This window comes from Mus musculus, chromosome 8, assembly GCF_000001635.26.
Source record: "Mus musculus strain C57BL/6J chromosome 8, GRCm38.p6 C57BL/6J".
Lineage (NCBI taxonomy): Eukaryota > Metazoa > Chordata > Mammalia > Rodentia > Muridae > Mus > Mus musculus.
In genome coordinates, this window is record NC_000074.6 from 60,632,057 (window position 1) to 60,655,466 (window position 23,410).

At 44.2% G+C, this 23,410-nt stretch overlaps 1 protein-coding gene across 3 annotated transcripts in view; it reads left to right on the forward strand.

The window, feature by feature from the left end:
• Nucleotides 1-768: 768 nt before the first annotated feature.
• The window catches only part of Mfap3l (microfibrillar-associated protein 3-like), a 43,907-nt gene continuing 21,265 nt past the window's right edge, over nt 769-23,410 (forward strand). For 2 of the 3 annotated variants that reach the window (NM_027756.5, NM_001293769.1), the window contains exon 1: nt 769-1,002. The gene's annotated coding sequence lies outside the window, so the exon portion shown is untranslated. Of the gene's footprint in view, nt 1,003-23,047; nt 23,390-23,410 lie in introns of those variants that run through there. The other variant, NM_001177881.1, reaches the window with a different exon arrangement.

Here is a 23,410-nt window from a genome sequence, read left to right on the forward strand (position 1 = left end):
ATAGATAGATAGATAGATAGATAGACAGACAGAAAGATAGATGATAGGTACATAATATTTAAATGCGTGTGGGATGGCAGGGGAGAGATCCACTAATATTGCAGGACTGTTCACAGAAAACTTATGTAGGTGGTAAAAATATTTTTAGAATACTTATTTTTTCTCATCAGAACAACTTAACTGCTCTTTAGAGAGAATGTCGAAACTGCAAATAATTTTAAGGGGCAGTTTTATAAATTTTCGCGGAACCACACCACTCAGAATCCACCGCAAACACCCTGCTGTGTCTTGTCGTGCCACTTCGAGGCGTCCACTGTGCTTTTGCTGTGACAGCGCGGCCGGCCGCCTAGGAGGCCCCATATGCTCCTGCTCGCGAGGTGCTGTGACAAGACAGCCTTAGAGACTAGGTTGGTTAATGCGTGGGTAGGCTGGTTGCCCGTGGCATCCAAGATGACATTCGAAGACGCCTTTGCCTGCGTGTCCTTGAACGCCACTGAGACGCGACGCTCCGGAAAGTTGAGGTGACAACGCCGGCAGCGCCCTGCCTCCCCACAATTACCAGTCACGCTGCCCTAGCACCACTGAGTCTGGAGGAAGAGGCAGGGTGGAGCGCGGGAGCACCGCCCAGTGGCCGCCCGGTCCCGCCCAGAGGCCGGGCTCTCTGAGCACGATGCTTCCCTGCAGACTGCAGGGCCAGCCCGGGGTGGGCGGAGCCCACCACCCGCAGCGGCCCGCCCCGGGCCGCGGCTGCGGCGAAAACCCGGTTGTGCAGAGTGCACCGGACCTCGGCGCCGCCGGGAGCCGCACTGGGCATGCTCGGCTCTCGCCGGCTCTGGAGCCCGTAGGTGGGAAGCTCCGGCTCCCGGCGGCGGGGCTCGTAACCCGCATCGAGAAGAGGCGCGGGCGGCGGAGGAGGTTGGTACACGCTCGGTGCTGCAGAGCTCCCCGGGTGGCCATGGCGAGAGGTGCACGGCGACCACCCGAGTGGCGCAGCGGTGTCAGGTCAGTGAGGGCACTGGGCGGGCGAGCCTGGGCGGCGGGCTACAGTAGGAGGGAGCCTCGCACCGGGTTTGTGGTCAGCGGCCGCCCGAGCTGCAGAACTTTCGGACGCCTGGGCTGGCGAGGCTACGCGCCTGGAGGTGCCCTGCTCTCCCAGCTCGTGGCTGGTCGCAGGATGCTGGAAGTACATGCAGGGCGGAGACCGGCGGGTTGGGGACAGTCGCGTCCAAGGCTCGTGCCACAACCTTCTGATGGCCAGGGGCGCGCTGTCCACAGCGCGTTAGCACAGAGCCTTCCCAATCTCCCGGGAGAAGGAGGATGCCACGCAGAGACAGGGCTCTTCGCCCAGCTGTGGATCGTTCTTGTCACGGTGCCTCAGTTTCCCCAGACAGGGAAGGGTGTACTGGCCTTTGCCCGGAAGGCGGCGTGGGGAGCTCCGAAGCGCCGCGTCCTGATGCTGCAGGAGTGTGGGAAGCAGCTGGTGCTAAGAGCTGCTTCCTTGTCTTGAGAGCTCTTGGAGTTTGTCGCATTTCCCACCATAGCAAGTTGACACCAAATTGTCTGGTGGCCTGGAATGGGGGAACGTCCTTCTTTGGCTAAAAAAGTAAATGCCGAGTCAATCCTTTTTAAGCCCGAGAATTGCTTGTCTCCCTCTTTAAATTAGCCTGGGATCGCAAATTCCAAGGTTTATAAAGCAAACTGGAAAAAAGAAAAGAAGATGTTTGCAGGTACATCAGCTGCTCACCCTGTAGAAAATATTATGGCTCCGTCGTCATTGTTTTGAAAGACACTTGTTCAAAGTGTGGTTACTGTAGCAATCTTTATTTGCTCTAGCTTTATATTAGGAACTTGGAATCAGCATTGCAGAAACAGTGGTTTTTGAAGTTTTCTCACTCCCCCCCCCCCAGGCAAAACACTTTTTTTTTAAAGTTGCTACTACACTCAACATAGTAAAATGTTCAGGATTAAATCTGCAAGATGGAAAAAGAATTGTTTTTCAGGAGAGACTAAATTAGAGCAAGGTAGTTTGCAGGCAGTGAGCTAATGCACAAAAATGCAATCTGTACCTTCTAAGGTAATGTTACTGTTTTCCCCTACAGCTACCCATATTCATCTATTAAAATACTTACAAGTTTGAGGAGCCCAGCACATGACTGGTTACATTACCTGGCTCTGTGTGATGCACCACGTTTACAATGTGCCCTGATTGCTCCACCTAGCTATGCCTTGTGCTGTTTAGAAAGAGACAAGTGGGATCTTTCCTTAGCTGTGTCTTTCTGATTGATAGCAGGGGGCTGAGCACCTAGGTCTTACAAGTGTTGCTGGGTTTGTACTTCTGTGCCCCCTGGGTTTGCTAGTGACACTAGATGAACACAACAGACCATTTCTTTTAAAAATAAATCTCCTCACACTCATGTGACCTTATTCAAACCCCACTCCTCACCCTTTTTGGCTAACAATTGAAAAATTTAAGACTATTTAAGTACCACAGCTATTGTTTAATTTGAGCTTTCAATATTTTTCTTCAAGAACTTCCAGACACTTAAATGCCAAGTAGCTACTTGCAGTAACCAAATTGTTCAGTCTCAGCCCAAGTCATATAGCGTCATTAAGCAAGTGTGTTTGTATGAATTCAGGAAATATGTAGATAGTAGTGTTTGCCTAACTTAGAATTCATTCTAGCATTTGGGATACAAGTTGTCTTTTCTAGCAAAACCCAGGGGAACACTTACAATTCTGACAGTTTCCATGGCCAGTCACATATAGTAAAAATCAGCATTAAGGTGCAAATGGTTGGTTTTAAATTTGCCGTGATACCTCTGTGGAATGGGGTTAAAAGAATAGGGGTTGGTTGGTTATGTGATTATAACTAATTAAAGGCAGACAGAGCCATTTAATACTCATGCTCCAAACAGAGGCTCTGTAAATTTATTGGTCTTGCTTCTGCCTCCACCTGAGGCCTCTTCATGCATTAAAATTTCACATTAAATTTTCTTCCCCACAAACTTTTATGGCCAGGCTTCATAAGCTGCAAGGATGAGTAAGACATCATGACTCATACCATCTAGTTGGAGTGATGTGCCCGAAGACAAATCAATTAGAGTAGAAAATAAGCGTTGCAGTCCATGTATGTGTGTGGGCCTGAAAAGAGGCAGAGAAAAATGGCCTCCTTGGGCTTGGAGGAGGAAAGGCCCTTGTGGAAGGGGTGGCTTTGTACTTAATCTCTGGGAATACTGAAAATTGGTTCAGAGTCTTTTAAAGCAGAGAAGTGGGTCCTGTATTCAGAAAGAACTTATTTATGGTAGGCAGAAAAATGTCTCCATGCATGGTCATGACGAGACTTGTGGATGTGCTGAAGAAGAACTTTGAGATAAGAAGATAATTCCGAATCGTCCATGTGTGTCCTGTGTCATCCCAGGGCTCACAGAGGCTAAGGAAGAATTCTATGGTAGTGTCTTGAGGAAGACTCCATGGGCTGCTACCAACTTTGAAGATGAAAAGGTCTCCCAAACCATGGTGGGCAGTTGCAAAGCAAGGATGACGATTCTTCCTCCACCAGTGCCCTAAATTTAGCCCACTAAGATACATGTGTGCATAGATACATTGATTTTTGTTGACAGCTTACATGTCCTAAGAGGGAACGATGATTGAAGAATTGCCCAGACTAGATTAGCCCTGTGGGCAGGTCTGTAAGGCATTGACCTTTAAAAAAAATTATGGATTTTGTTATTAAGAAAACCTTGCAAATAAATAAAAACACCACACACCCTAATTAACCACAAGTACATAAAATATATTTTATTCTCAAAGTGTAAAGTTGAATGGGAACAGCCTTTGTTCTAAATGTCAATTCTAATTGTATAGAAAATACAGACTTCAAGTCTGGTTAATATGGGCAATTTCTTGATTACTAATTGACATAGGAGGGCCAAGTCCACTGTGGGAGGCACTATTCCTCAGCCAAGAGGGCTGAGCTGTATTAAAAGGTAGCTGGGCATGAGTCAGAGAATAAGCCAGCAGGCAAGCAGGCAAGAAGTATGATCCCCCATGGTTCCTGCCCTGTGATGATAGACTGTGCCCTGGGAGTCAAAGCCAAATAAACCCTTTCCTCCCTATGGCATCTGGTCAGAACACTTTACAACTGAAAGAGAACTAGAACATGTGGTGAATTTCCAAACTACAGAACAATAAGATAATGAGGGTTGTATAAAGTCCCTAAAACTGTGGTAATCTCTTATGGACGCCATAGAAGGCTTATGCAGCCTTATTCAACGGGAGAGTTGGTGTAATGAGATAGCAGACAGAGGCAGCATAAGGGACACGAAGTATTCCCTTCGCAGTGATGAATTAAACTACACACAAAGGAGGGTGGATTCTATCCCATTATAGGTAAACAATGGGAAATAAGCTTAGGGTTTTAGACAGCAATATGAAACAAACAGTTCATTGGCTGGTTTTATCTTCCAGCTTGACACAACCCGGAGTAACCTGGGAAGAGAGTCCTAGTGAGGAATATCTAGATCATGTTGGTCTCTGGGCATGTTTGTGGGGAATTGTCTAATTTGTTAATTGATGTAGGAAGACATGGCCCTCTGTGGGTGGCACCACTCCCTAGGTACTGAACAGTAAAAAGAGGAGGAAGCTTGCTGACTGTGAGATTGTAAGCGAAATAAGCCCTCTCCTCCTCTATTCTCCTTTTTGTCTGGGTATCTGTCACGGCAACAGAAATGGAACTAAAGCAGAAATATTTCTACTAGGTTTTTTTTTTTAATTTTATTTACCATGACCAATCATGACTTATGGAGGAAAGAATTGATTTTGGATTGTGGTCCCAGAGTGAGACTCCATGACTTATATGCAGCAGGCAGCTGGAGCATGAAGCTCACTGGTTACATCTTTAGCCATGCACAGGAAACAGTGAACTGCAAATGGGGCCAGGGCTACAAATTCTCAAGGCCTTCCCCCGGTGCAGGGCATCTTCCAGCAAGGCTCTATCTCCTAATGGTTCTTCAACCTCGCCAAACAGCACCACCAGCTAGAGACCAAGTGTTCAACTACCCGAGCTAAGACCGTCACAGTGGTTAGACCCCAAATTTCACAGGTCAGTTTGTTAAGGGAATTACCCCAAGGTAGTCAATGACCAATGAGATCTCTGAAATCACATCATTCACATGTATTTGTGCAATCAATAGTTTAAGAAAATCTTTATTCACAATTCTTTATGGAAGGTTATAAGACTGAAAGCAAATAGACGAGTCCCATGTTAATTATAACTTAGAGATGTCTCCAGTGTTAATTACACTTCTTGTTGCTTGAAACCAAATGGCTGACAGAAACAACCTTAGTTGAAAAGTATTTCTTTTGGCTCCTGATTTGAGAAGGGCTAGTCCTTAAGGCCCAGCAATGGGATCATGAGGTTACACACTTAAATCTCAGCAAAGTATAGGAAACAGAGTAGATTGGCTCAGAAGTAGGACCTCACTATAGCACCCCTGTGCTCTCTTCTTACAAGGGACCCACTTCCTCCAACTAGACTTCTTAAAAGTTCCACAAATGCACAGAATAGCATCACTAGCTGCAAACCAAATATTCAAACACATAAATGTATAGGGGGTGTTTCACATCCAAAACACAACTCCTGGTTCAGGATGGTTCAACCTGGTGTTCTGATCTTATAGTGGCTGACTGGGACACAGCCTCTTTTTTAAAGTAGGACCATCTTCTACTTTTTTATGCTTAATGCCATGTGAGCACTATTCTGCTGTCTCCACACCAAGTACATCTGAGTGCTGAGGGAGCTGTGGGAACACAAATCTGGGACCGTTCGACTGAGAGTGGTGAGATTTTGCATGGGCTTCCTTCGCTCCGCTCGGTCGGTGGCTGCTGACCATGTTGTGGCTCCATGGATGACACTGGCTGTTCAGGTCACAGTTATTACTGACAAGAGTGGCTTCAGACTAAGATTCCCGAGTTTCTGGATAAATGTCCTTATAGAAGTATTTCCTGTACAAGTAAGTACTTGTGCTGATTCATCTGGAGACTGCTATCATCTGACAGCCATGTTTGCCGTTGGCTTCCTTCTTGTGGGGTGATCTGGGGCAGCTGCTAATATGAGATCACAAAGCCTCATGCTTAAGTATAAGAAATTCAGCTCCTCTTTTTCCAACATATCTAGTCTCTTTTCTGGACAAGGCCTCAATTCTTTTTTTTCCCCCTCCTCCTGCTTCTATGAGGGTGTTCCAACACCCACCCACCCACTCCTGCCTCCCCACCCTCAAATTCCCCTACACTGGGGCATCCATTGAGCCCTATAAAAACCTACAGTCTCGTTGAGTTGGTATCACTTTGTGCCTTGAAAAATCTAAACTGGAAAAAGATATCTTATTGTTGAAAGATTGACTCAAAAAATATTTTTTTTCAGACAGTGTAGCAGATGATGCCCTACTCAGTTAGTATCTGTTATTAAAAACAATAGCCGTGGGGCTTTATTCAAATTTATCTTAATAAAAAGAAGTGTCTGTCTGTATGCATGTATGTTGTATATGTTCCATTTACATAATACCATACTGTTGTTTTGTTGTTTTTACCCAAATGTCCTTTCACAGTGATGCAGTAATTCTTCTTTCCTAATGTGGTATGACTAGCTCAGAATAAACTTGTCAATCAGAAGAAAAAGCAATCAGGGAGGGATTCTACAATGAAAAAAAGTGATATTTATTTGGGACTGACAGTGTTTCCCTGGGAATACTAAACAACGAGCATATTCAAAGAGATTGAGGTGGGAGGAGGTTTAAGGAGACGGGAAAGATTACATTGGGCGTTCAGAGACCATAATCCTTGATCACAGGCTCTTACTGACAGGAGTGGCTTCCATCTAAGACTCCACAGGCTTGCTGGATAAACATCCTTATTCTATACTTTGTATATAGTTTAGAAGTTTGTGCAATGATAGTTCTCAGGGGATCATGTGTTAGGAGCCTGCCCTTTATAACTTCCTGGCTGTGTTCATTTTGTTAGAGTTGACCAAGCGACTCCATTTTTATTCTGACAACGTTTACATTTCCTTCCCTTCTTTCATAACTTTTTCAGCATAAATTAATCTTCGGAATAATATACCTTCAGTTATACCTTTCTTAAGATTTATTTATTTTTATTTCATGTGTATGAGTGTCTTGCTTTCACGAATGTCTGTATCCATCCAGGCAGGCTATACCTAAGGAGACCAGAAGAGGGGTTTCAGATCCTCTGGAACGGGAGCTACACATGGTTGCTAGCCACCTTGTGGGTGCTGGGAACCCAACACAGGTTCTCTGTAGTCAGTGATCTTAACCACTGAGCTATCTCTCCAGCCCCTGGACCTTTCTTTGATTTTTGTTCTTTCTCTGGGTGCTTGTCTTGTACTCTCTTGGTATTCCAGCCTTGATCTTCTGATTTGTAAGCTACTTAGCTGTTTCTGAGTAACTGGGTTTCCCTGTGACTGCACCCATCATTCACCATACCTCAATATTTCCACATCTGTATTTCAAACCAGCATCTCTCAAATATATCTTATATCCATGCATTAACTCATGCATTCATTCAGCAAAAGTTGACAGTCTGAGATTTCATCATCCTCTCTCCATTGGAGGGACGGGCATACACAAAAGGCAATAACCTGAAATAATGGAGTTTGGGGTGAAGTTGAGGCCTTTTAACCAAGACTCCCCATGTAGGTAGGGCCTTTCCAGGTGGGTAAGGGAAGGAAGACAGCATTAGAAGCCACAGAGGTTCTATGAGAACAGCATAAGATGTCAGTAAAAGAGCACAGACGGAGAGAGGGAACCAGGATGACAGTAAATTGAGGGCTCAGAATAAAGAACAGCATGAAAAGCTATGTGTCCTCAGAACAAAATGATGTTTTATTTGTTCATTTTGTTTTGTTTGTAGTCCTAGGATTTGAACCCAGGCCCAAATGCATACCAGACAAACACTCTGTGAACTGAGCTGTATCCATAGCCTTTGGAGTATGTTTTCAGTTAGATTCTGGGGAGTCAGCTGACTACGCCAACGAGGCTTGTGTACGGAAGGCACGTGGGCGCGTGGGCACGCGGGTTGGACGCAAATCAAGGAGGAAGGAGTGTCTCAGGGTGGTGCCTGACGAGGTGATGAGCACCAGGGCAAAAGAAGCAGGGTGGTGGCCAAATGCCTAGGAGCGGGACTTGCTAGGACTCGGCGATCGATTTGTACATCTGGGCAGGAAACGAAGGGAGGCGTTGAAAACATCTCTGGGGCAATTAATTAGATTGTCAGGCGTTGCATATAAATGGAGGCACTCCTGCTTGGTGAAACTCCTCCTGGCTCTATACCAGGGCAGAACTGGAAGCTCCAGAGAGATGAATTTCCACTGTACACACTTAAAGCAGGAAGAGAAGGTAATGAATGCCCAAGCCCGAGCCCATATATGTGAACCATTTTACCATTGCAGTGCATCCACGCTGTGAGGGAGATATAAATGAAGGAATTCTTTCTCTAGCTCTTCACCACTTCTAGATGGGAGTATGTGGAGCCTGCGCTGAGAGGGTATCTTTAGAGTATGGGTTGCTACAGCGGATTTTGTGATCAGAGAGGAAAGAAGAATACTTCCTGTAGCAGATAACTTAAGTGTAATCCTTGCCCTTTCCGTCCACTGAGGACTGGAGGCTGCTGATGGTCAGAGGGAAAGCGAAGGGGAAAGGTTTGTTTCCTGAAGAAGTAAAGGGGTTGGAGCAACGGGCTCCAGAATTGTGCATTGATGGGGATCACCCAGTTTACACAGGTCAGGGTTTGGAGACTTGGCTACCTTCAGATTGTCCTCCTGGCTCATTAAAGAGCATCCTACACTTGCAAGAATATATACATGCAAACATAATACATACATACATACATACATACATACATACACATACATACATACATACATACACATACATACATACATACACATACATACATACATACACATACATACATACATACATACACATACATACATACATACATACATACATACATACATATACATACACATACACGCATACACAATGGCACCTGCTTGAACTAGCATAGGTATTACTTGTGGCCGTGGGTACTGCACTGAGTCTGACTGATTCCTCTTCCCCAAAGGTCCAGTTCCTCTGCAAGGAAGGTAGACACACAGCCACCATGGGGCCAGATGCTCACACAGCCACCATGGGGCCAGATGCTCACACAGCCACCATGGGGCCAGATGCTCACACAGCCACCATGGGGACAGATGCTCACACAGCCACCATGGGGACAGATGCTCACACAGCCACCATGGGGACAGATGCTCACACAGCCACCATGGGGACAGATGCTCACACAGCCACCATGGGGACAGATGTTCACACAGCCACCATGGGGACAGATGCAAAGCCAACCTTCTCTCTCATTAGCAGAGGAAGCTACTTGACTCTCTCCAGGCTTCATTTGGGGCATGCTTATGGGATGACAGTAGGCAGCTTAAACTTCTAGAAACCATTCCATTTCCTGCTTGTTGGCTATTGTGACTCATCTCAGTTTCTATAGTTCTGTGTTATTCTAAATGCAGGCACTGGAATATCCTGACCTGCCATAGGCCAGGGTGGCTCTTGCTGTCATTCTGCCTGTCTCCTGCCACTTCTGTTAGTAGCCCAATTTGGAAAAAGGGCTTTGCTGTCCTTGTTTCCTCTCTCGTTCATTCTCCCTCCCCCTCTCCCTCTCCTCCTCCCTCTCCCCCTCCCCCTCCCCCTCCTCCTCTCCCTCTCCCTCTCTCCCTCCCCTCTCCCTCTCCTTCTCCCCCTCCCCCTCCTCCTCTCCCTCTCCCTCTCTCCCTCCCCTCTCCCTCTCCTTCTCCCCCTCCCCCTCCCCTCTCCCTCTCCCCCTCCCCCTCTCCCTCTCCTCCTCCCTCTCCCCCTCCCCCTCCCCCTCTCCCTGTCCCTGTCCCTCTCCCTCTCCCTCTCCCTCTCTCTCTCTCTCTCTCTCTCTCTCTCTCTCTCCCTCCCTCCCTCTTCTCCTCCCTCCGCCTCTGTGTGTGTGTTATTTATTTTTTATTTTTAACTTCAAGCTTTTGAAACTAGGTGACCTCATCTCTGGGTTGGACTACAGTTAGATGTCTCAAAAGTAACGGACTTTTCTCCATTCCAGTATACTATCCAGAAGCCGGAGATTCACTTCCAGAAAGCACTGGCCTAACGCCCATCCTTTGCCTTGAGGGGGCTCAGCATTTCCCCCACGGATGTTTGTACACTGTGCTGCAGCTCACTCTTGCCTTTGACGGGCATCTCGTTCCAACTTCAAGGCCGTGGTCAGTCACCTACCTGTCTTTCACGGGAGTGCTCAGTTTTGTTTCCTAAGTAATGGACCACCTATCCCAAAGTGCTCTTCCCATTGCTCTGAAGATCCATCCTAGAGTTGGAAGCTCTAGCAGCTCATTTGTTAGACTTGAGTGTTTGGAGTGTAGCCCAACATCCCAGAGTTCTTGGGATGGCACTAACAGCCGATGAAGTGGAGGAGCTTCGTGAAAACGTGTCACAACCCAGGGTTCTGTTCCTCACCGTGACAATTTACTTCTACACTTACTTTCCACAGTGAAGCCATTAGTCCTGCTGAGAAAACTAAGCTGTCTCTTTTATTCATCCCCCAGGTCTTGGCCAAGTCCATGGAATGGTCTATGACTTTTCCATTTTGCCTCCCATGAATTTCTGTACCTTGCATTACTAGGCACCTGAGAGGTAGAAACCTGGTCTTGAACCTCTCTTACTAGAGCAATTGATATTAAACTAACACTAATAGCCTTATAAATAATTTGTTCAGTTAGTTAATAGAATCAGCTCCCTGTTGCTGTTATCGATTAGCTAGGCCTGACTGCCCAGGTAATCACTAAAAACACCTGGTGCTTGTTCTGGGTCTACAAGGCCTTTGCCCATCACAGCAGGAGAAACTGTGTGGAAACCAGGGACTTCCTGTTTTCAACTGTTTTTTTTGTTTTTTTTAATCATTGGTTTTATTTTATGCATACTGGTGTTTTACCTATGTGCCTATTTGTGTACCTGGTGCCTGCTGAAGCCAGAAGAGGGCATCAGATCCTCTGCAGAGTTACAGATGGTCGAGAGCTGCTGGCCACATGGGTGCTGAGAACCAAACCTGTGCCCTTTGGAAGAGCAGCCAGTGCTCTTAACCACTGAGCTATCTCAACTGCAAATTGATTTTGTTTCTAACAATTTGCAATATTTTCACATCGAAAGACATGTAGGCTTGCTGGGAAAAATTATCTTAATCTATATAATAAAGTCAGCTAGAAGACAATTCAGATCTAGCCCAACTTCTGAAAAGAGTCATTCTTTTGCCCCAAATCTTTGAAATAATGATTACTAAGAAATGGATGCAAATGTATTAAATTTAAATGTGTCTAGCATTTCGAGAGTTTACCTAAGGTGAGATGTGTCTTCAGCGATCACTGTGTACACAGTGGACTGAGAATCTGAAGGATCAAGTCCAGCAAGAGACTTCCTGAGCTAGGGCCAGCAGCTTCAAATTGCTTCTTCCGGGGTCACATGGGCAGAATTACACAGGCCTGCCCCAAGCCCAGAGCACAGAGGCCTTCTGAGGATTGAATGTTTTATAAGCCATAAATGTTTGTCAATGATAAAGGAAGTCATTGTTACTCCCTTAATAGGAATTAAGTCAGGTGGAGTTTGAATTGCAGAATCCCTTCTGATCTGTGTCACAGACGTCCAGTTGTGTTAGCAACGAGTGACCAAACCACTTCACATGTGGAATGTTGGTTATGCAACTCCACTTTGTGAAAATGGGCTGGTGAACCAGGAAAGAGGAAAAGCTGTTTAACTCACTCCAGTTATTAAGTGCATTTTTTTTTTCAAATGGATCAAGTCTTATTCCAATGAAAAACAAAGCCTTAGCTGGTCGCTGTCCTTGGCTGTGAATTTGAATGGCTTTAATCAAATACTCAGAGCACAGGGAGTGAAGGGTGCTTGGATATTTGGGAATACTAATTAAGAACATGTATTTCAGGCCTTGAACCAAGCTCCATAGTCGGTGGGGTTCAGTTCTTGCTCTTCCCTGTTTCAGAAGAGAGGTTGGAGCCTATGTTGTACCCAGAAGGATAGTCCCTGCCAACCTTGTGGTTTGTCCCTGCAAAGATGAGGGTTGTGTCCCAGAGGGTGTGAGTGGACAATGCTCCTGCCTTGAGAATGCGAGTCTCTGTTTCCTGCGGAGGAAAGTTATCACTTGCCTTATAGTGCACCAACAAGTCCTGTGAGCCATCCTTCAAGTCTCCAATGGCTTGTGGTCACAGTTTGACCTGTTAATCCTGGGATGAGATTTTATTTTTCCTTTTTAAGGGTTTCTTTGAGCCCGCAGATTGACCCACAGCCTGGAGTGGCAGGGAAAACATGGTTGCAGGAGCCTGAGGAAGTATTTGCAACCAGGCAGCAGAGAGATGGATGCTGGGGCTCAGCTACCTTTTTTCTTTTGATTCAGTCTGAACCCCCAGCCCATGGGATGGTGCAACCCACATTCAAAGCAGATCGTCCTTTCTCCATTAAACTAAGAGCTCTAGAAACACCATGTTAGCATCTGGGTGTGTTTCTATGGTGATCCCAAACCAAATCAAGCTAACAGTGAAGACTAACCCTGGGATAGGATTTATTTATTTTTTACCTGTGTGCTAACAATTTTCTTGTTCATTCTCTTGTCTCCCCATCCTTACCCTTTCTTCCCCTGGCCAGCCACAGCCTTGATTGCTGTGCTTAGAGAATCCCTGGGTTTGGGAGGAACTTAAGAGAAAGATCTGCAGGTCAGAGGTACTGGATGATCCCTGGTGTTATATCAAGAGAATTGTGTACGTAAGGAAATGAGTTGCTGCCTTCATCCCAGGTTGTAGACCTTAATCTTAAAAATCCAAAGTCCTTTCCTCCTCACATCTCTCCCTAGGATTTCTGTCTTCTACCTTAACTTCAGAGTCCATCTTATTTCTCCAGAAACCCTGTCTGTCCTCTGCCCTCCTATCATCTCAGCTTCTTGGCTGTAGGAAGGCCTTCATCATGCTCTTAATTCTATCTGTAGCCTAGAATATGGTGCATGGCCCTATTGGCCGTTATTCAGTTATTCTTTGCTTTATTGAAAGCTACTAATATCCTGAGGCTCATAATGAGTTTGATAGTTTTATTACAGGCTGTGCCCTTGCAAAATAATCAGCCGCCCTCTGAAAGAGTGCATGGGAAAAACTGCTCTCTCAACTCCAGAGCAGCGAGTTAATTGCATTCAGCCAGTTGGGAAGCTGTGTATGCACAAAGACTCATTCACTGTGCCAGCCATGAGACTTTATGGAGTTCCCAGAACTAGCAAGAAAATCTGAACTCAAAATTGGTTCTGGCCTGTTTTACAATTAAGAAAGTGTGTTGAGAATATTACTCCCTGAGCTGGCAAGATGGCTCACAGGTAAGAACACTTGCTAAGCATACGAGACAACCTGAGTTCAGGCCCCATCCTGAATTTTATCTCTGTATCCCAACGACAGAAAGAAAGAGCCAGCTCCCAAATGTTGTACTCAGACCTCTTACCCCCATATCCATGCTATGGTTCTCATGTGCACATGCACAAAAGATAATAATAATGTTTTAATAATGGGACTGGAGAGATGGCTCAGCAGTTAAGAGTACTTGCCACTCTTGCAGAGGGACCAAAGGAATCAGGTTTGTTTCCCAGAACCCACATCAGGAGGGACACAGCTGCCTGTAACTCCAGTTCCAGGAAATCTGAGGCCCCTTCTGGGCTCCCTGGACACCAGTGCATACATGATACACTAACATGCATGCAGGTACTCATGCATGTATATAAAAAATAATTAAGTCCTTTTGTAAAAGAGTATCATAGCACTCCCTGGTTTATAGACCTCACTGTTAGCAAAGGGCCACAGGCATGGTGCCAGTCACTCAACGTGTAGACAGCTAAGAGTTAATGCTCCAATCAAACTCCTCCGTGTTGTGTGGGATCTGCTTAGCATTTCTTCTAGGCTCTAGGAAGAGTTCTGACCCACTCATATATTCTGCTGGCTTACTCTGACTTGAGGAGGCGCTAAATCATAGACACCAAGAAATTGTCAGGAAATGGGCTTGAGATAGGTTACAAACAGGAATTCAAAATCAGCAGAGATCATAGTATAGATTATCAAGTTAACATTAGAAAAACATTACTGGGAGGAGCTAGGGAGAGAGTTCAGGCATGAGATGCTTATGGCAGAATCAAGATCAGACTTTCCATCCACGGAACCTGTGTAGAAAGCTGGGTGTGCTGGTGTGCATTTGTAATCCCAGTACTGGGAGACAGCGGCAGGAAGGTATCAGCCACTCACTGAGAGACCCTGCCTCAAAAGTTAGGGCAGAGACACCCAGTGCCAACCTCTGGCCTCCACAGGAGCAAGACGGGTATGAACATCCACATAGGCATATGGACACATAGGTATACATTACACACACAGGAAAACGTTGAAATTAGAAAATTTGGATTTTCTTCCATGTATATGACAAATGAATAGGAAAGATGGTTTGCTTTTATTAAGAGTTAAAAATGCTGGGGAAAACACATTCTGATGCTAGAAGCATAGAAGTTAGAGAGCAACTAGGGGTGCTCCTGGCCCAGCCTTAGGTGGACTGTGAACTCTAGCAAGGATGACGTAAGAGGTGAATGATAAGCCGGGCGTGGTGGCGCACGCCTTTAATCCCAGCACTCGGGAGGCAGAGGCAGGCGGATTTCTGAGTTCGAGGCCAGCTTGGTCTACAAAGTGAGTGCCAGGACAGCCAGGGCTACACACAGAGAAACCCTGTCTCGAAAAAACAAAAAAACAAAAAAACAAAAAAAAAAAAGAGGTGAATGATAAATGCCAAAATAAGTATCCTGACCACTGCAATCATCTGCCCCTCTCCTGTTCGCTTTTTTTGACACAGTATAGCACTGTGTAGCCTAGGCTAGCCTTGAAATAACCGAAATTCTTCTGCCTAGCCTCCAGAGTGCTGGTATTGTAGGTATATGCTACTATACTTGGCTATCTCCATGAAAATCTTTAAAAGTCTGCAGTATAATCTGTCTTGGACATTGACTTGGCAGCATGAAGGCATTGCAATCATACACCTTTCCCATGTGTATTCTGTTCCCAGCTTTATTCCCTGCCAGCATGCATCTAAGGAGGTCTCCCTGTATTCAGTTAAATGTTTGCATTTACTGAGACCCAAATTATTGTTGGCTTTAGCATGAGAACTAGTAGACATTAAATATGTGCTACAAGAATGGCCAGCTCCTCTGAAGGACATAACTATGGTTACCGTCTTCATGTCCCAACTACCAGAACAACTTCAACATAGCCTTTCTGGTGACAAGAGATTCTAACCGGCTCCAACTAGGCAGGAACAGCCATAGGCTCTTTATGTTGGTTCGGTGCCACTAATCCTTGGCAATGGGTTGTCCTCTCTTTAGATTCCCTGTCCTATCTTGCATAAAGAAAACCTTTATGAACAATGTCTAAGATTTTCTAGTTCAGTGAGCAAATACATATAATAGACCTGTCTTCAGCTTGTCTAGCAGTTATATCTACAGAGGAAAACCTTTAATAATGTGTGTCTTCGTCTATACAGCTTTGTGATGTTTTTCTCTTTAAAAGACTGTAGTAACAAATGCCTAGAACACATCCTTTCCAGTGATCAAGCTTAATAAGTACTTGTATTTAATAAGTTGCCAACAGTATCTTACTTGTACATTTAAAATCATCTCATAACCCTGGGCAAGGCAATTTAAACATGTTTTTAAGCCCCACTCTTTCTCTTGAGATGAAGTCTCATACAGCCCAGGCTGCTCTCGAACTCACTGTGAGGCTGAACATGATCGTTAAACTCCTTTCCCATCCTCCTGCATACACCCTTTGCGTTCTGGTACCATAGCCACTGAGCTCAGTGCTCGAGATCAACCCCAGGACAACATGTGTGCTAAGCAAATACTCTTCCAACTGAGCTACACCTCCAGCTCCTGTACCATAACTATTTGTAATCAGAACAACAGACTATGAGGGAAGTGGTAATAAAAATTTATGGTTTCTTAGCATTTACATACCATTAAATTTACAGTATACATGTGGTATATGGAGCCCAATAGTTATTTTTTTAAGTTGGCAAATCCATGATTTAAAACAGATCATTTTTGAAAAAAAAATGTATATCTTTCATGTCAAAACCTTAGCAAAGCATATGATTCTTTGGAATGTTTCAGGTTGGTGTGGGTGATAGAGTAGGGATGGATAGATATTTGTGTAGTATGCCATCTCAGTTGTGTCTAGTGGTTATCCACAGCAATCCAGCAAGTCGGATGTATGCTTTTTTTCTGTCCAATGAATAACTAGAAATAGTCCTAAGATATACTAAGCTAAGTCCTAAGATAAGAAATAGCCCAAGGTATACTCACGGTGCTGTGAGGTCTCCCCTCGTCTTTCTCTTTGTAGGGGTCAATCACAGCCTCTACTCTTCTGAAAATGCACTGCCATATGTCTTGGTGTATGGCACTTTATCCCTTTAGATGGTGTCACTGTTGCTTGTCCTTGGAACATCCGTCAGAGACAGGAGACCAATGGAGCTAGAAGAAGTGACAAGACCAGGCCAGAACTGCTGTAAACTCTCCTTTGTCTAGCAGACAATGGATAGCACTATCCAAGGATCCAATAGTTGAAATCCATAATTTGTGTGTACATGTATGTTCTACCAATAGTGCTGCACTGGGTTTTGGCAAATGAGATATTTCTTAGATAGTTTAATTATAGACTCCACTGCTCAGGCGATCTGATATTACCTTGACCTGCAAACAGTCTTTAAATCCTGCACATTCGAATCCTTGTGCCCCTTTCTGACTTGCCCACTGCTTTCCTTCCCTTTTGCTTTTCGATCAGGCTCTTCTCTCTTCCTTCTCTCCTTGGATAGGGTGGCAGTCTCCTAGCGACCTCTTCATCAGCAGCCACTAAGTTCTGAGCAGGGTGACCTTTGTAAACAGAGTGCCCCTGTCTTCAGCATTCTGTACCACCACCCACACCATCTGGACAAGCCTGCCTTCCCAGTCTCCTCCTTCGTGCATGCATGGAAACTTATCAGGAATGTTTCCTCAACCAAAAGGTGTCTCTTGGGCTTCACTGAATCACCAGTGCACCAGAGAAAACAGTGCTGACTCATATGTTGTGACAAAACCTCAGGGTGTGACTAAACAGAATATTTGACCCCATTGATGGAAAGATGCCAGCAATAATACAGCCAAGACAATAAATAAATAAATAAATAAATAAATAAATAAATAAAGTATATTCATTTAGTTTAAAACACTCTTAACAAGATGCCCCTTTTCCCCAAACTCTATAAATACATCATCTATAGTCCCAGGCTCTAGATGGAAAATAAACAAACAGGATCTAACAGAGCGTCCTATTAAATACTTGTAGATAAAATACAAGAGTTGGGAAAAAGGAAAGGGTCAAATTAACGAAAGAACATTTGATGTTTGACACACATTTTCTTTTTCTTTTTCTTTTTTTTCCCCTATTTATAGAAACAAAGATATCCTATGAAGGTTTTCCCAGAAGCCCCAAACAAACACATGGAGCTGAACAATTTGCCTGTTGTAGCTTTTGTTAAGCCCTGCCTTTGAAACCCATGCTCTCTGTTCTTGCATTTTGAAGGACTATGTTTTAAGCTGCTGGATTACAATACTCACATTTACACTTTGGAGTCTCAATTGGCTTTTACAAAGTTAGAGTGTTATTAACTAAACTTCTCATGACACTGTCAGATCCCAGTCTGATAGGTTCTTCTTTTAAAAAATTCATTTGTAGATTATTTCCTCAACATCCAGTCATGTGGTATCTTCTGTGCTTTGGGCAGGGCGTTGTAGTTTACCCATGAACAATTATCACTTGATTCCACAGAAGTCTAGCTTCTTAAGGCATGTGTGTGAATGTGAGTTCTTGTGCCTTTTACTAAGGAAATCCTATAGGATTTCCTCACGATGTGACAGTTCCTCACTATGAAAGAGAAAAGAACAAGATGGTGCAGGTAGGAAGAGTATCAGAAGTTCCACATGAATAGCAGATGCCACAGGGACACCATGAACCCTAGAACATGCCACAAGGGCAAGGTGAAGACAGCAAAGCTTTGGGGAGCATTCAACAAACATGACCTAGATGTACCTCTCCAGATGGCCATATCACCTAGAGGCAGCTGTCTCTCTCTCCAGCTGACTGTGAGCAGACCTGGCCTCTGATTTATCTGGCTTATAGCACTGTTCACCCCCGTGTGCCTGGCCATATATCGACCACTTAACAAATGCTAGTGCTATAGAAATAAAAGGGCATAGCGTACAATAGACTAGCTTCCTAAAATAACTGCTAATTAATAAATCTCCATGAAGCTGCTGCTTTTTTTTTTCCAAACTAAGTTTTCATGATTTTTTTTCCAAGTAAGACAAATCTTCCTTATGGTTTTTGAATTGTATTACTTGACCCTTAGTAATTTCACAATGTGATAGGCTAGGGTAAGAAGGGAGGTTTGACAGCTTGCTAACAACAACTCCCACACTAAAGTGCAAGTGACTGTGTTTGCCCATCTCAGAGACTCTGAGGAGCCAGGTACAGAAACCACGATGCATCTGTGCCAAGTATATTAAGACAGCACTGTAGTGTCCTCTTCACTCTTGCTAACACAAAGGATGCATTTGGGGATGCAGTGCCAACAAGACCAGCCTCTGGGAGGAAACAGCTCTTCACCTGCATGTTATTTTTTAAAGACTATGACTGTATTTTCCTTAACTGTGAAAGGGACTATGGTTTCTTTACTCCTACTATTTTTTAAAGAGCCCTTCTCCCATTTTATCTTGCCCTTGGCGTAAGGGCATTTCCTCTGCCCTAGAAGTTAAGAGAGACAGAGAGACAGAGACAGAGAGAGACAGACGGAGAGAGAGAGAGAAAGAATCTAGTGTATTTACTTCAGTGTGATACCCAAAGAGGCAAGCCTTTGAATTCTCAGATAGAGTATTTACAAAGGACCCAAGGGCTGAAAAGGTGGCTCAGTAGGTAAGAGTGCCAGCTGCTCTTCCAGAGGACCCGGGTTCAATTCCCAGCACCCACGTCTGTCTGGAATTCCAGTTCCAGGGGATCCAGTTCCCTCACACAGACATATATGTAGGCACCAGCATCAATGCACATGCAAAGGATCCAAAACTAGAAGCCACTTCAATAGCTTCTGGTGCCAGGGTGACAATCAATATGTCATTAAGCCACCAAGCTACATTCTCTAAATAGCATAACTTAAAAAGGAGACTTAAGCTCAACTCCAGTAAAGACAGCTTTGTGTGTGCAGCCAGCCATTCTTGTTTATCAAGGCAGGCAATATGCAGTTCTCAGTGTCCTCAGACCTGCCTTGTGCTCAGTAAGTACTTGTCCAATAAAAGTCTAACCTGTGATAACCTGAAGTCCCAGTCCTAGCCGAAGCCCTGCTCCGAGCCACTCTTCTGCACTGAAACATGTCAACTTGTGACCATCCTGATGAGAAGAAACCACAAGTTCAGGCAAATAAAGGAAGCAGTTTCCAGAGTTACATTAGGGTCTAGCCTGCCTCATAGCTTATGCCTTGGCTGTGAGGATTGTATTAATGGGGAGTGTGTTGGCTATGCTGAGAGCAGGCATTAAAGTCCCAAGGAAACTGCGGAGAAAACTCTTTTCTTTCTTCTAAAAAAACTAAAAAGTGGCTGGACAATGTGATCATCTATAGTTAACCTCCTCTGTTGATTGTGTTGGAAACCAGAGGCATGATCCCTTTCCCTTGGAGAGGTCTCTGTTCATTCACCAAGCATATGCTGAGCATCCTATGTGTCAGAGGCATAGCAGACCACGCAGATGAATGAGGGAGAAAGTATGGTCACTATGCTATTGGCATAAGGAGACAATCTCAACATCAGTGGGACAGATGAAGAAGTTTAGAAGTAGAACCACCCACATATGATAGTATTTGACAAGAAGGCAGTGTAATCCATTGGAGAAAGGAGAGTCTTTCAGAGATGGTGCTAAAACAACTAGGTGTCCATATGGGGAAGTGAGCCTTAACCCATTGGAGCTCAGTAATCACTAGGCTGGATCATAGAATGCTAAAACTGGGAAGGGGGTCACATGGAACTTTGGGTGAGAAAAGTGTCTTACCCATATTTATTGTGGCAGTTGCATAGGCTCATAAAGTAAATACCTAAAATAGGTAAGGATTACTGTATGGAAATGAGACTTCAGTGAGTTTGAAAATTGTTTTCAATTCCCTTGCATAATGTTCTCAGTGAGAACATTATGAGCGAAGATGCAGACTCCTTATTCTGGCCTACAAGGTCGTGATCAGAGCCTCCCTTATTCTCACCCATCCTGCGGTACCCACTCGGTGGTACGTCCTCATCCAGGACCTGCCTTCTGTGCCTTTCTACCCAGAATTCTCTTCTCCCAGGTCTTGGCACTGAAAGCCCTGGCTCTGTTTCCCTTTCTCAGTGAAGTCTTTCCTAACTAGCTAACTCAGCACCAAGTAATCACAGTGTGTTTTTCTAAAGCTGCATCATGCATTGATATTCTTATTTTTACATGTTCATAATTCTTTTCTGCTTCTCCCAGAAGACTGTAAGCCCCACTTATCATAAACCACCATTGTTGTCTACTCTCATATCTCCAAGACTGAGAGGAGAGTCTGCCTATGGTGCTTGCTCAATAAATACTTTTTGAATGTGTGAAAGGGTTAGAGTTCAGATTTTGTGGGATGGGGAGAAGAGAGACAAAGGAACAGCACTAAATGGTTTGGCCTATGGAAGGCAGTTCCCTGTAGAAGGCTGTAGAAACCAGGCGGGGAGCTACAGAAAGAATGAACAGACGCTGCAAAAGAGCGCCTCACAACTTCTGAAAGATGATATGAAGTTGGAATTGATCCTCACTGCCACACAGTTTCTCATGCCGTGGCAAGGATGGAAAAGTTCCAACCAATATTTTTAACTGCACTTTTGTTTTTTTTTAATTAATTAATTTATTTACTTATTCTTATTAGTTCTTCAAAATTTGCATATAATTTATCTTGATCTTGTTCATCCCACACACACAACTCCTCCCAGGCCCACACGTTATCTATTTTTTTTTTCTTAAAACCATCAAGTCCAATTTATGCTGTTATATATTTTTGGCTATGCAACCTATCCACTTCAGCATGATCAATCTATCAGGGGTTACATCCATTTATTACATTTTTAAATGTTTTCCTGAGAATGTTATATATGAGTACTCTGTGTTTTTTTTTTTTTTATCATTACATCTCCCGCCTCATTTAACTTCTCCTCACAGTGAGTGGCTCCCAGGTTCATGCCTCCTCTTCTATACTTACTATTGTCACATGCTTGTACATAATATACTGAGTCCATTTGTTGTTGTTCACATGTCCCTGTGTTTGGGGTCAACTACTAGGGACTGGGTAACCCAGCAGGGGATTAGTCCAGCTCTGCCTCCCTCAGCACCTGTGATTGCTGTAGTTCTTCATCTAGGGATGGGGCCTCAAGAAATTTACTTCATCCTTATTTTCATGCCTACTTGTGGGGTCATCTTGAAGGCCTTGTTTAGGCAACCATGTTGTTAAAATTTCATGGGTGTGGCTTCCCTGGCATGTCTAGAAGACACTTTCTCACACCAGGCATCCTGATTCTCTGGATCTTAAAATCTTTCCACTCCTTCCTCCACCATGTTTCCTTAGCCTTTGGTGTTGAGTTATGGCATAGATTTACTAATAAGTGCTGGGTACCTCACTGACACTTATTCTCAACATTTTGACCAGTTGCATCTCTGTAGAAGTCTCCATCTGCTGCCAAAATAAGCTGCCATGAAGAAGAGTAGGAGTTCCACTTATCTTTGGGTATAAGAATAAGATGTTTGAAGTAGTTGGTTGTCCACTAGGGTTTGTTGACCTCTCCAGCCATGTGTAGACCATAAGGGTAGGGGCCATCAAAATGATCAGGCCTTAATTCAAATTAGATAGCTTATTGTCACCTCTCAGATGCAAATGCCAGTACTGCACCATTTAGAAGTATCCTTCTGGGCTAGTCATGTGGTTCCTGAAATGAACTCAACAGTCTGTGTCTACTGAAGCTCTAGGAAAGGAGAATACACAGCCAGACCTTCACAGATACTGGGTTCCTGAGCAGAGATCATAGACCCAAGAAATAAAGCAAATTTTGGGTATAAAAATGTGTTTGCCTCTGAAATGTTAAATTTGAGGTTTATACAGAATATCCAGCCAACGATGTCTAGTGAGAAGTTGATCACACTAACTAGAAGAAACTTGGGAAAAGGGATGAAAGAAATGGCTTTGGACACAATAGAGTTTGGGTGGGAATAAAAACATTAGATGAAACCTTAAAAAGGGCTATGCATTAATAAAAAGGGAAGCAGAGCTAATGATGAACTTTAAGAATTAATGGAAGTTTAAGAAGCAAGAATGACAGAGGGTCTTGGGCTTAGTGGCTCATGTCTCTCCTGGGCATGCAGAAGTATGAGTATGAAGTTCAGTGCCAGTCTAGGTTATCAAGTGAGGCTCTACCTCATATAAAAACAGCATTCAGTAATAACTAAGTGTATAATCCTGTACAGAGAACCAATTGCCATGATGCCTTGGGTAGAGGAAGACAACCACTTGGAAACGAGTGATGGTGGGTTTATCAAGGGCTACTGAATGAAAGAGCAAGTAAAATATAAAACATGAGAGTACAGGGGGAGGGATGGCATGTAGGCAACTGAACTTGAGATACAAGATGCTTTCCAAAATGCAGAATAATAAGTACCGGGGGTTTATGGCCTGAAGCACTGGTAGAAGAAAGATGGTCTCGGCTGTTTTAAGATAAGAATCTTAAGTTTAGGGGCTTAAGACACTTGATTCTCAAGCTGGTGATGTCATAAACATTGTGGAAAGACAATCCTAAACCCAATGAGTTCGGGTAGACTGCCAGATGTCCCCGATGCCTGGCAAGAGTCATAGCTCATTCCTTCAATATCATAGTGATTACATGGTTGAGCAGTTTTTCCCAGCAGTGCTCTGCCTCCTGGGTATAGAAGTGAGGAAGACAGTTGGCTTGATCAAGGTCATCTACAAGCTGAGTAAATGTGCCATGAAGATAAGGAGAGAAGATAATGTAGACTATGGTCTATGTGGTTAGGTCTGAACAAAACATGAAAGTCATATATGGGGAGAGAGACTGAGAAAACTAGGGTCCAAGAGCCCAAAGAGAAGAGAAAGATATCTGCAGAGACAGTAGACGGCAACTGAAGGTTTATTTAGAACCTGGGAAT